Here is a 13654-nt window from a genome sequence, read left to right as displayed (position 1 = left end):
TAATTGAAAGTCACCAACCTTCGATTTGAAGGACGACAAGGAAATGTTTTTGGAACCAATCCTTAGAATTCATACTTACATTTCCCGAAAATACTCTTTCTTGAAATTGCACTAAAAAACGTTAGTAAAATTCAAATGTATGGATTCTTGGAATGCTAATGGGCTTATTTGAATGTGCTTTTAAAATGACTGAAAGCGCTTTTGGTGAAAATGTTTTTAGAACCAATCCTTAGTAAAAATGCAAGTAAATTCTGGAAAAGCACTTGAAGTGCTTTTGGACCCAAAAACATTTTCTCTAAAAGTGCTTTCAGTCATTTTGAAAGCACATCCAAACGAGCATAATTTATAAGAAACTACTGGTAGCGGTTTTCTCCTTTCCCCTACCAAAATCTTATATTTATAAAATTTACAGCTCCCGTTTCTTCACTTGTGGCCAGTGTCAACCCCTCCCCATTCTTATAGTTTTACTATTCTCTCTTCTCATGGATTGTTGTATATTTATTTTTCGTTTTAGTATTTCCATCAATAAGAGGCTTCTTGGTGAGGTTATTTGTTAGTCTCTCCTAGTGAGTATTTTAGTTTTTTGTTGGTGTGTTATTGGCTCCTCATGGATCTACTTCATTTTTCTTGGTAGCTTTGATGATGGTGTTGAGAACAAAATCTTTATGGGTAGACTCTAGTTTGTTTGTTGTCGACTCCTCTTCGAGCAGGCATTGCTCATCAAATTGTGATATGTGTTATATCGCAAATTTGGTGTGTCTAATTCGCTAAGTGTTTGATGATTTCATCATGTATTAAGTTTTCTTGGCTTTGGATTGCCATCATTTTCTTTCGATTTTGAGTGGAGATGACTTTAAAATTTGGATACGTTCCTTTGCGTATTATCGTGCGTAAAAAAAAAAATTCCATACAGGCAGACATACACACCTTTTTATTCTAACTTTTGTAATAAATAATGATAGCTCTTTTAAAAGAAACATGTATTGACAAAGCTGATGCTTCACGCTCGCAGTACTGAAATGGTTGTGAAACAGCTAACCCACCCAGACACACACAAACGGTAGCGTCCAGGCCCACCGACCCGCGCCCCCAAATAAAAAAAAAAAAAAGGGTACCGTCCTTGGAAATGTCCTGCAATCTCAGCGGGCCCCCCCCCCCCTAAATGGTTGCGAAATTGCTAACCACCACCACCCTTAAATGGTTGCGAAATTGCTAACCACCACCACCCTTAAATGGTTGCGAAATTGCTAACCACCACCACCCCCCTACCGTCCTTGGAAACGTCCTGCAACCTGAGCGAGCCAACGCGAAAGCGTATTGAGAGGTGTACTGACAACGACAAAAATAATAATAACGAAAGCGTAATGAAGGTAGCGGCCACTGGGTGACCTCAACAAACAAACCTTTGGCCTTTTTAGGAAAGGGATCATCTTGAATCCCTTCCACCAAATTCATCAATTTGAATTCTTAAATTTAATTCAATGGATAAAAATAGAGGTTTTTTTTTTTTTTACAAGTTATAATAATTTTAACTGTTTGATCAAATTTTAAAAGTCCGAATTAATGCATTTGGTGGAAGAGATCTGAAGAGGATCCCTTTCTGCCTTTTTATTTATCTTTTGATGATATCCCATTTCCCAACTTCAAAGAAACAGTAAAAAAAGGAGTAAAGAGAATAAATTTGCAGACTAAATTTTGTAAACTAAATAACATAGAAGTTGATGATTGGATCATTACTTAATTGTTGATAAACATGCTCATTTTCTATTGATGACACCTCATTTGGTTTGCTAATTTAGTCTACAAATTTAATCACCACAACATTACTCAAAAAAGAAAACCAAAAATTGAACTAACCGAACTACCTTAGCTAATTCCATAATTTCAATTAATTATTATAGACGCGGTGTTATAATTTTGAGAAGGATTCAAATATGAGTGTTGGGTGAAACTATATTTATTCTAGTTAATATGATTTCGTCCGCGTTTTTTATTTTATCGTGAGTGACCCTATAGGCATGATGTATTATTATTATTATTATTGGTATTATTATGACTATTATTAATAAGATGCTACTTTTTTTTCCGTTTCGTAAAATATGCACAAAACTTATAACAGAACATGAGAAAATACTATATTTAAATACAAACAAACAAAAAAAAAACTTATTTATCAATATTATTAAAGTTTTTGTGCATATGCTATGAAAACACAAGGAAATTGAATTCTGACCTACTCACATGAATCTCGTGATTTCCAAAAAACTTAAGAATGGATTTCATATATGTGTATTAGAAGTTTATTAAAGAATTCACACATTCATCGTGAATCCCAAGTTAACAAAAAATGACAGATCTGAAAATTTCATGTGAGAGACTATATTATAGTAAAAACATGGAATATGCACAATAGTTTCAATGTTGATTAATAAAATTTGTATGTCCTTGTAAGTATAATTTTATTTTCTAAATAATCATAATTTAAGTTTAAATTATACAATGACTTTATTGTTCATGCAATCAAATATATAGTTTCTAAAAGACTGTTATTAGCGCTAAAAGAAAGGCACTTACCCTCCTTTTGAACTTTCTTATTTCATCAGAGAATAGTGTAAGATGATTTTCTTTTTCAGTTCAAATTTTGTTGCAAGTGAATTCATAGGCCTACTGTAAGTTTGTTAGAGAATTTATTATGAAGATGCTACTATATGGTTTCCTTTTAAGTAAACTACAAGATGAGGAAATATGCCTATATATATATATATATATAATTTTGGAAAAATTAGCATTTGATCCATAGTTACTAATGTTTATTGACCGAGACTTGCTAGTTTTCAAATTTTGAAATTCCTAGCATTAATGTGATAATGTTTTTACATGTTAATTACATATTTTTTTTTAAAATAAAAATTAGTAATTGATTTAGAGTTTTAATACTCACACCTCTATTGAACTCCTAATTCTTTTTTTATTCAAACATTTTCAAAAAAAAAAAAAAAAAAAAAAAAAAAAGTTTGTATGTCACATCCCAATCTCGACTTCGCCATAGCACGATATTGTTAGCTTTGGGCCCCAGCCACGCCCTCACGGTTTTGTTTTTGGGAACTCAAACGAGAAGTGGGTCACCTATCCTAAGATTGCTCTCGTCCGAACTCGCTTAACTTCGTAGTTCTGATGGAACCCGAATCCAGTGAGTTCCCAAAATGCCTCGTACTATAGAAGGTGGGCATGTACATTAAGGCACATCACCCCCTCTCCGTTGGTCAATGTGGGATGTTACAATCCACCTCCCTTAGGGGCCCGACGTCCTTATCGGCACACTCGCACCACATGGCAGAGTGGCTCTAATACCATTTTGTCACATCCCAGTCTCGACTCCGCCGTAACACGATATTGTCCGCTTTGAGCCCCCACCATGCCCTCAAGGTTTTGTTTCTGGGAACTCAGACGAGAACTTCCAAGTGGGTCACCCATCTTAGGATTGCTCTTGTCCGAACTCGCTTAACTTCAGAGCTCCGATGGAACCCGAAACCAGTGAGTTCTCAAAAGGCCTCGTGCTATAGGAGGTGGGCATGTACATATAAGGCACATCACCCCTTCTTCGTTGGTCGATGTGGGATGTTATATTGTACCCCTTAGTTTTTTTATAAAAAAAATCTCAATTTTTTAATCTTAAATGTACCCATTCGTATAATTTTCAATTTTTTTACCATTCTTAAATATACCTATTTGTTATATGTAAAATGTACCCTTTTTAATATAAAATGGACCCAATTTTTCAATATAAAATCCATTCGAATTTTTTTAATCCATTTTTTAAATTATATGGGTATATTCTTTTTTGTTGATTTGAGAATGTATCCATGTCAAGTTTAATCAAAGAAATTTACTAATGTTATTAAGTCTAATATCTTTTTTTTTTTGCGGTTTTGAAGAATGTACCTGTACATCCCCGCCCGGGTCCACCACATTCCGGATCCGTTCCACCATCGTAGCACGATATTGTCTGCTTTGGGCTTACCATTCCCTCACGGTTTTGTTTTTGGGAACTCAGACGAGAAGTGGGTCACCCATCCTAAGATTGCTCTCGTCCGAACTCGCTTAACTTCGTAGTTCTGATGGAACCCGAATCCAGTGAGTTCCCAAAATGCCTCGTACTATAGAAGGTGGGCATGTACATATAAGGCACATCACCCCCTCTCCGTTGGTCAATGTGGGATGTTACAATCCACCCCCCTTAGGGGCCCGACGTCCTTATCGGCACACTCGCACCACATGGCAGAGTGGCTCTAATACCATTTTGTCACATCCCAGTCTCGACTCCGTCGTAACACGATATTGTCCGCTTTGAGCCCCCACCATGCTCTCAAGGTTTTGTTTCTGAGAACTCAGACGAGAACTTCCAAGTGGGTCACCCATCTTAGGATTGCTCTTGTCCGAACTCGCTTAACTTCAGAGTTCCGATGGAACCCGAAACCAGTGAGTTCTCAAAAGGCCTCGTGCTATAGGAGGTGGGCATGTACATATAAGGCACATCACCCCTTCTTCGTTGGTCGATGTGGGATGTTATATTGTACCCCTTAGTTTTTTTATAAAAAAAATCTCAATTTTTTAATCTTAAATGTACCCATTCGTATAATTTTCAATTTTTTTACCATTCTTAAATATACCTATTTGTTATATGTAAAATGTACCCTTTTTAATATAAAATGGACCCAATTTTTCAATATAAAATCCATTCAAATTTTTTTAATCCATTTTTTAAATTATATGGGTATATTCTTTTTTGTTGATTTGAGAATGTATCCATGTCAAGTTTAATCAAAGAAATTTACTAATGTTATTAAGTCTAATATCTTTTTTTTTTTTTGCGGTTTTGAAGAATGTACCTGTACATCCCCGCCCGGGTCGACCACATTCCGGATCCGTTCCACCATTGTAGCATGATATTGTCCGCTTTGGGCTTACCATTCCCTCACGGTTTTGTTTTTGGGAACTCACGAGCAACTTCCCAATGGGTCACCCATCTTGGGAGTGCTCTGGCCTCCTTCTCGCTTAACTTCGGAGTTTCTACGGAACTCGAAGCCAGTGAGCTCCCAAAAGGCCTCATGCTAGGTAGGGATGAGAATATATATTTAAGGATCACTCCCCTGGGCGATGTGGGATGTTACAATCCACCCCCCTTAAGGGCCTGACGTCCTCGTCGGCACACTTCCGACCAGAGATTGGCTCTTATACCATTTGTCACATCCCGGCCCTGGTCCACCACATTCCAGGCCCGTTCCACTATCGTAGCACGATATTGTTCCGCTTTGGGCTTATCATTCCCTCACGGTTTTGTTTTTGGGAACTCACGAGCAACTTCCCAATAGGTCACCCATCTTAGGAGTGCTCTGGCCTCCTTCTCGCTTAACTTCAGAGTTCCTACGGAACCCGAAGCCAGTGAGCTCCCAAAAAGCCTCGTGCTAGGTAGGGATGAGAATATATATTTAAGGATCACTCCCTTGGGCGATGTGGGATGTTACAGTACCCATGTTTTGGTACAATATTTTTTTATTGTTGTTAATTTGATGAATGTACCTATATATATATATATATGTATGTATGTATATGTATGTATATACACACTATATAATAGAGAGTATAATTTATATTTTATTATTTTTAACCCCACAAATTATGAGTTTTATTTAAAATCTCATTAATATAAACAAATACACATTTCAATTTTTAATTTATAATTTAAAAACTGTTGTAACTTACATTATTACATTAATGTCAGAGACTTTGATAAAAACTAAAAACAAACAAGATTTCAATCAAAGAATATTGATAGCTAGGGACCGTATCTAAAGTGTCTCTAAAATTTTCAACACCACTGAAACTTTTTGTGCACATGCCATGAAAACATAAGAAAATTATATGCTTCTCTATTCACATGATATGTCAAGTTCAATACACTTATGAATTTATCTCATTTACGTGTATCATACGTCCATTCATAAATGGATCTTGTTTACATGAATTATAAGTTAACGAAAAATGATAGAGCTGGGAATTTCTTGAGAGGAGACCATAGTATAATTTTCTTATATTTTCATAGAATATTGACAAAATTGACTGTTAGGGAAAAGTATATCGCAATGTTTTTTATTTTTGAGAAAATATTGCTAAGATGTTGAGTTTTAAATTATTTTTGGTTTTGTACAATATGCACAAACTTGTCACATCCCGGCCCGGGCCCCCACCACATCTCAGGCTTGACTCCACCGTAGCACGATATTGTCTGCTTTGGGCCCTGACCACGTCCTCACAGTTTTGTTTTTGGGAACTCACATGAGAACTTCCTAGTGGGTCAGCCATCATGGGATTGCTCTCGCGCGAACTCGCTTAACTTTGGAGTTCCAATGGAACCCAAAGCCAGTGAGCTCCCAAAAGGCCTCATACTGGTAGATATGAGAATATACATATAAGGTTTACATGATTCTCACCTCTGGGCGATGTGGGATCTTACAATCCACCCCCCTTAGAGACCCGAAGTCCTCGTTGGCACACTTCCAGCCAAGGATTGGCTCTGATACCAAATTGACACACCTCGACCGAAATCGAGGCATGCTGGCCGTCACCCTCACGTGACGGCCAGCATGCCTCGATTCCGGTCGGGGTATGTCAAACTTGTATTAAAAGATGAGAAAATATTATATTGATATACATAAAAAAAACTTAATTTTCAACTTTATATTTTGTGTGCATATGCTATGAAAACACAAGGAAATTGTATTCTGAGCGAGCTACTCATGAGCTTCATTATTTTCAATAAACTTATGAATAGGTCTGATTTTACGTGTATCAAAATTTCATTGAAGAATTCATCCCCTTTAAAGTGTATCACAAATTCACAAAAAAGAAAGAGTTGAGAATTTCTTGTGAGGAGACCATAGTATAATTTCCTTATGTTTCATAGAACATGCACAAAAGTTTCAATGTTGATTAATAAACTTTCTGTACCTTGTATAATTTTCTTTATGAGTTTTAAATTTAAATTGTACGGTGACTTTATTTGTCACGCCCTGATTTCGAGATGCCTCTGGAACCAATTATGCATAACAATTGTCTTTAACCATAATTATCAATCAATCCGAAAAATATAAATCAATCATAAACCAATATAAACTTATGAATAATCTAGCCGGAAATGTTGAATGAGTCACCCAGACATTCCTTGGCCTTTCCAATTCAACACTCAAAGATTCTCAAATATTTCATTCATAAACATGTAGAAGATTAGGGTTAACACGACACAGAGGAATCAATAACATTTCTAGGAATCTAGCTTCAAGCCAACTCAATGGAATTTCGAATAAAATACAATTTTGGACCACTCAACAAAATCATGATTAGAATTCGATTCTGAACTACTCAACGGAATCGAGGCAAAGCTGGGTGTCGAGACCGTTCAATGTAATCTCGATTAGTATTCGATTCCGGACCATTCAATAGCATTGAGCCGAAACGAGGTATCCAGACCACTCAACGGAATCCTACTCTACAATGCGTATGGTTTCTCAATGCGGATTAGCCAGGTAGAACCATCGACATCTTTCCAATAGGCGAGGACCCTTACTGTGGATTAACCAAGCAGGGTTACCCTTAGAATGCGTATGATCCCCTAATGCAGATTAACCAAGTAGAACCATATACATGCATCACATGGCATAGGCCCCTAATGTGAATTAACCAAGCAGGACCACCTGTCACACTGATACATGGTGCAGTCATATCATCACACATCATATATCAATTCAACATGAATTACACTTGTTAGCATACACATTATCGATTCTACTTAACTAACCAATATTTAGTCACATAGACCAACGAGTTCTACAAAATAATTCTAACAAAGTTCCAACTCATATTTTCATACTAGTACTCATACACCTCATCTATATTATCTAACAATTCAATAACCATATATATATGTGTGTGTGTGTGTGTGTGTGTAACATAGTAAGGTGTCGCACATAAACTAAGGTATACATGAATTGAGATAGCTCGCTAATCAAGAAAGGCCCGCTATGCCTTACTTAGTCTCTAATAATACATATTTTAGTGTTTAAGAACGATTCGATACATGTTGATAAAAAAGTCAAATCTCAGATGACGTGGCCAACCGTAGGGTAAACAAACCTCGATAACTCGATTTAAAAATCCGTTCACTGAATTTTTGATCTGTAACTTCCTAAGATTCTCAAATATATTTCTAGAACAATATTTTAAAAAATTCGAAATATGGGACGCACTCAAAAGTTGATTAATAAAAATCCGCTCTCTTTTTTAGTGAAAACATGAGCTATCTTTTCTAATGTACAATTATTTGTTTCAAAACTATAAGTTTTACGGTCCATTTGGAGAAAAGAATACCATCATCTACCTAATTGTCATGATCTGATTAATTTTTAGCTATGAAATTTCTTTGTGTCCTTCCCATTACAAAGTCAAGTCGGCTTATTAAAGTATTGGCATGCTCTGATTGATTCTTAGTTGTGGAATTTCTATTGTGCTCTTATCTCAAAATAATAAATTTGTTTATTTCATTTAAAGTACAATGGATCTAATTAAAGTATCGAATTTGTGTATTTTCATCCAAATTACAATGTTATTCATTTACTTTGTCAATGACCACATCTATGTGAAAAGCCAATTGTTTTATCTAAATATTATCATTAGAAAAACTTTTAAAAGAAAGGAAATATGGCCCGTTCTTTATCAACTATTCAAAGTTCGAACAAGAAAAGTCAATTCTAGTTGATCAATTAACTACAAGAACAGTATATTTTTTTTTTGAACGAGACTAATCAAACACGATTTTTTTTTTTTTTTGAACTAATCAAATGTATTGTCTGGCTCAAGATTTGACAATGAACCCGGATTATATGTGAACACAGTTTTGAAAACTCAACCGGCAGATGTGAGTATAGATACTAGAGAAACTTGCCAACGATGAGATTAACAGTTGACATGAAAGTTCCTTATCTTATGAAGACTCTTCAACCTTTTCTTTTGGTTCCTTTTACTTATAAAATTTATTTTGGGAGAGCATGAATCAGATTGTTGTGTTCAATTACACATACAGATTTTGAAACCAAAAGGTCAAGAAACTATGTAAAGGAATTGATTGTGAAACTATGTTAGAGTAGAGTTTAAAAAGTCCCATTAAAAACACAAACCACATTTATCCTGTGATAAAACACCCTCCACATTAAACTTATTGCTTAGAAATTAAATTTCCCTTTAAATTTCACACAGTTTTGGAAATTTCTTGAAGTTGTCAACATACGGCTCAGTTAACTACATTGATTTTACCCTGCAATATCTCACACTACTATTTACAAAACAAAAGGCTAAAACTGAAAAGGAGAATGGAAATAGCCTAAAATAGGAAGACACTGAAACACAAATCAGAGAGGTTGAAGAGCAACGTCACTGAGGAAACACAGGTATCAGAACTGAGTCTTGTGGAGCCAGTTTAGGTTGATATTGTTAGTGTTTGTGTGTGTGTTTTCAGTATGTGTTTCAATGGAGGTTGTCTTCAAAGATGGAGAGAGTTTCAGAGAGAGGAAGCTGCACAGAATGTCTCTTCGAATTTCATTTTCATTTCACACAATACAATCTAACCGTTTTATGAAGAAGGAAGGGAGATCCTTCACTCTTCAACATACAATACAATCTTAGCCATTCATTGCTATCATCCTATGAGATGATGCCACTTGGCTTATTCTATTACTTAGGCTAGATACAAGATTAAAGTGCCATGTGGACTATGATCCAATGGCTCACATTTAAACAGAAACAAAACATAGAGACATGATTCTTGCTGCCAAGCTTCAGCTAAAGGGTTATACACCAACACTCCCTTCTAACCCTTTGGCTGATTTAACTCCAAGTAGCTCCCTTAGATACACAAATCGATCTTTAGGTAAAGCCTTAGTAAGTATATCTGCAATCTGCTCCTCTGTCCTGCAGTACACTAACTCAATCTCTTTGGCTTGAATTGCTTCTCGGATGAAGTGGAACTTCCTGTTGATGTGTCTTGTCTTTTGATGAAAGACTGGATTCTTTGCCATAGCAATGGCTGATGTATTATCACACAAGATCTGAGTTCCTTCCACTTGTTCTTCTCCAAAGTCTTCTAGAACAAATCTCAGCCACTTTGCTTGTGATGTAGCCTCTGCTGCACTAACATATTCTGCTTCTGCAGTAGACAGTGCCACAGTGTTTTGTTTGATTGAAGCCCATGAGAACATACCAGATCCTAGTGTGAATGCATACCCTGAAGTACTTCTCATATCATCCTCACTTCTAGCCCAATCACTATCACAGTAACCGATTAGGGTAGTAGCTTTTCCCCTTTCAAAGACAATACCAAAATCGATTGTTCCCTGGATGTATCTCAGTACCCTCTTAGCTGTTCCCATATGTTTCTTAGTGGGATTATGCATGAACCTTGCCAATATACTTGCTGCAAACATCACATCAGGTCTAGTTGCAGTTAAATAAAGCAGACTTCCAACAAGCTGCCTATATTCTCCTTCATCCGCAGGTTCACTTCCATCAACTTTGCTCAACCTCTCATTCATTGCAAGTGGAGTAGCAACTGATTTGCATTCTTTCAGACCAAACTTCTCAATTAGTTTCTGTGCATATTTCTTTTGGTGTATAAAAATGCTGTTCTCAGTTTGCAGCACACCCATTCCAAGGAAATGATGTAATAAACCCAAGTCAGTCATCTCATAGTGTTTCATCATGTCATTTCTAAATTCTTCAAGCATTTGTGGACTGCTACCAGTATATACAATGTCATCTACATATAGAGAGACAATAATGATACCTGAGTCCTTACTTGTCTTAACATACAAAGTTGCCTCACTTGAACTCTTCTCAAACCCTGCACTATTGAAGTATGCATTAATCTCGTCATACCAGGCTCTTGGTGCTTGTTTCAAGCCGTATAGAGCCTTGTTTAACTTGTACACCTTTGTTTCTTCACTTTCCTTCACAAAGCCTTGAGGTTGCTCAACATACACTTCTTCTTTCAGTACCCCATTGAGAAATGCAGACTTTACATCTAATTGATACAAGTTCCATTTCTTCTGTGCAGCAAGGGCAATTAAAGTTCTAATCGTATCCAACCTTGCCACAGGGGCAAAAGTTTCATTATAGTCGATTCCGGGCTTTTGTGAATAGCTTTTAGCCACCAGCCGAGCTTTATTCTTCTGCACAGTGCCATCTAGATTAAGTTTGGTCTTATAGACCCATTTAACACCAATAACAGGCTTGTCATATGGTCTCTCAACAAGCTGCCATGTGTTGTTCTTCTCAATCATGTCCAATTCATTTTTCATTGCACTCTTCCATGAATCATCTTTAGCTGCATCCTCATAACTTTCTGGTTCAATAACACACATGTTGCATTGAGCCATGATTTCATTGATACTTCTCCATTTCTTCGGTGTATCATCATAAGTTGGAGATCTCTCAGGCACATTCTCACTTTGAGAAACATTGTATTCTTCAAACTGAGAATTTTCATCAACTTCACAGATTTCATTAGCATTCTTATGTTCAGTGATAACTGGAAATGTCACTCCAGTTTCAATATTGCAGTTCCAATCCCAAAAATTATCCTCATCAAATGTGACATCCCTTGAGAGAACAATCTTTCTTGAAATGGGATCAAACAATTTGTAGCCCTTTTCACTTGAACCATAGCCTACAAAGATACACTTGTGACTGTTTTGTTCCAGTTTATGTCTGAGATTGGAAGGTATATGCACATAGCATAATGAGCCAAATATCTTCAAATGAGCTATTCCAGGTTTTCTACCACTGTAAGCTTCAAATGGGGTTGACTTCTTCAAAGCTTTGGTAGGACACCTATTGATCAAATAGACTGCAGTATTCACTGCTTCTGCCCAAAATGCATATGGAAGGTTTTTTTCATGTAGCATTGACTTTGCCATCTCCACCACAGTCCTATTCTTTCTTTCGGACACTCCATTTTGTTGAGGAGTGTAGGCCACAGTCAATTGTCTCTGAATTCCTTGTTCATTACAGTATTTGTCAAACTTTGCAGAAAGGAATTCTCCTCCTCGATCACTCCTGAGACATTTAACCTTATATCCACATTGTAACTCAGTCATTGCCTTGAACTTTTTGAAACACTCAAACGCTTCAGACTTGTTTCTCAAAAAATACACCCATGACATCCTTGTGCAGTCATCTGTAAACAACAAAAAATATTTGTTTCTAGAATGAGACTCTACTTGCATTGGACCACAGATATCTGTATGAATAAACTCCAGTGGATCTTTAGCTCTCCAAGTCGATTGAGAAGGGAATGAGTCTCTGTGTTGTTTACCCAACATGCAACATTCACACACACTTTGGGACATTTCTAGTTTAGGTAATCCATGCACCAACCCCTGTTCTTCAAGTACCTTGAGACTTCTCTCATTCAAATGACCCAACCTCTTATGCCATATCTAAGAACAATGTGTGATACCTGCTCTTAGTGCATATTGTGTTGCAGGCAACATTGTCAAAGGAAAACATCGATTGTTGGTCATATGTACCCTCACTACTAAATTGTCCAGTGACCATCCATCAAAAATATTCACTACATCACCTCCAAACAACAAATAATAATCGTTTTCCATCATTTGTCCTACACTTAGAAGGTTTTCCTCAAGTCCAGGAACAAGCATTACTTCTTGTATATGTTTTCTTCCCAATTTAGTTTCAATCACCAAGGTTCCCTTTCCTGCCACTTGACAAATTTCTCCAGTTCCCATCTTTACTTTGGAGGTCAAATCTCTCTGAACATTGACCAATAATCTCTCATCTCCTGTCATATGGTTACTACAACCACTATCAATGTACCATGAGTTATTGACTTGCACATCGGTCACTGCATTGCAGGCATAAAACAGTGATCCTATTTCTCCTATTTGCTTCACATAATTAACTTTCTGCACTCCTTTATTCTCATGACAGTCTCTCATAGAATAACCTGGCTTACCACAGCCTATGCACTTTGGTTTACCTTCATACCAACACTTCCCATAGTGCAACCTGTCACACCACTTACAATCACCCTGAGCATTGTTTTGCTTCTGGACATAATTAGGCCTATGATCCCAATTCCTTTGAGTATTGTTCTGTCTCTGAGGATAATTGGGTTTGTGATCCCAATTCCTTTGAGTATTACTCTGCTTCTAAACATGGTTTGGTTTATAATCCCAATTTTTCCCCCTTGATTTCCAACTCTCTTGAGACCTTTGATTCCCAGAAAATCCACCACTTTTGACACCCTTAGATGCTACATTTAAACTTGCAAATGCCCTCTCAGTCGAAGACTCAGTATGTAAATCAAGCCTCTGTTCGAATCCTTTTAGAGAAGCTACAACCTCTTGCACCTCAATAATTTCAAGATCTCTAGAATGCTCAATTACAGAACAAATTGCATCATATGTTTTCGGAAGACTGATAAGTAATTTCTGCACAATTCTCTCCCTAGATAGCTCTTCTCCATAACTTTTCATTTGATTAATGATATCAAACAATCTAGAGAGATACACAGATAATGATTCAC

The sequence above is a fragment of the Malus sylvestris genome, chromosome 15 (assembly GCF_916048215.2).
Source record: "Malus sylvestris chromosome 15, drMalSylv7.2, whole genome shotgun sequence".
NCBI lineage: Eukaryota > Viridiplantae > Streptophyta > Magnoliopsida > Rosales > Rosaceae > Malus > Malus sylvestris.
This window is presented reverse-complemented; position numbering follows the sequence as displayed.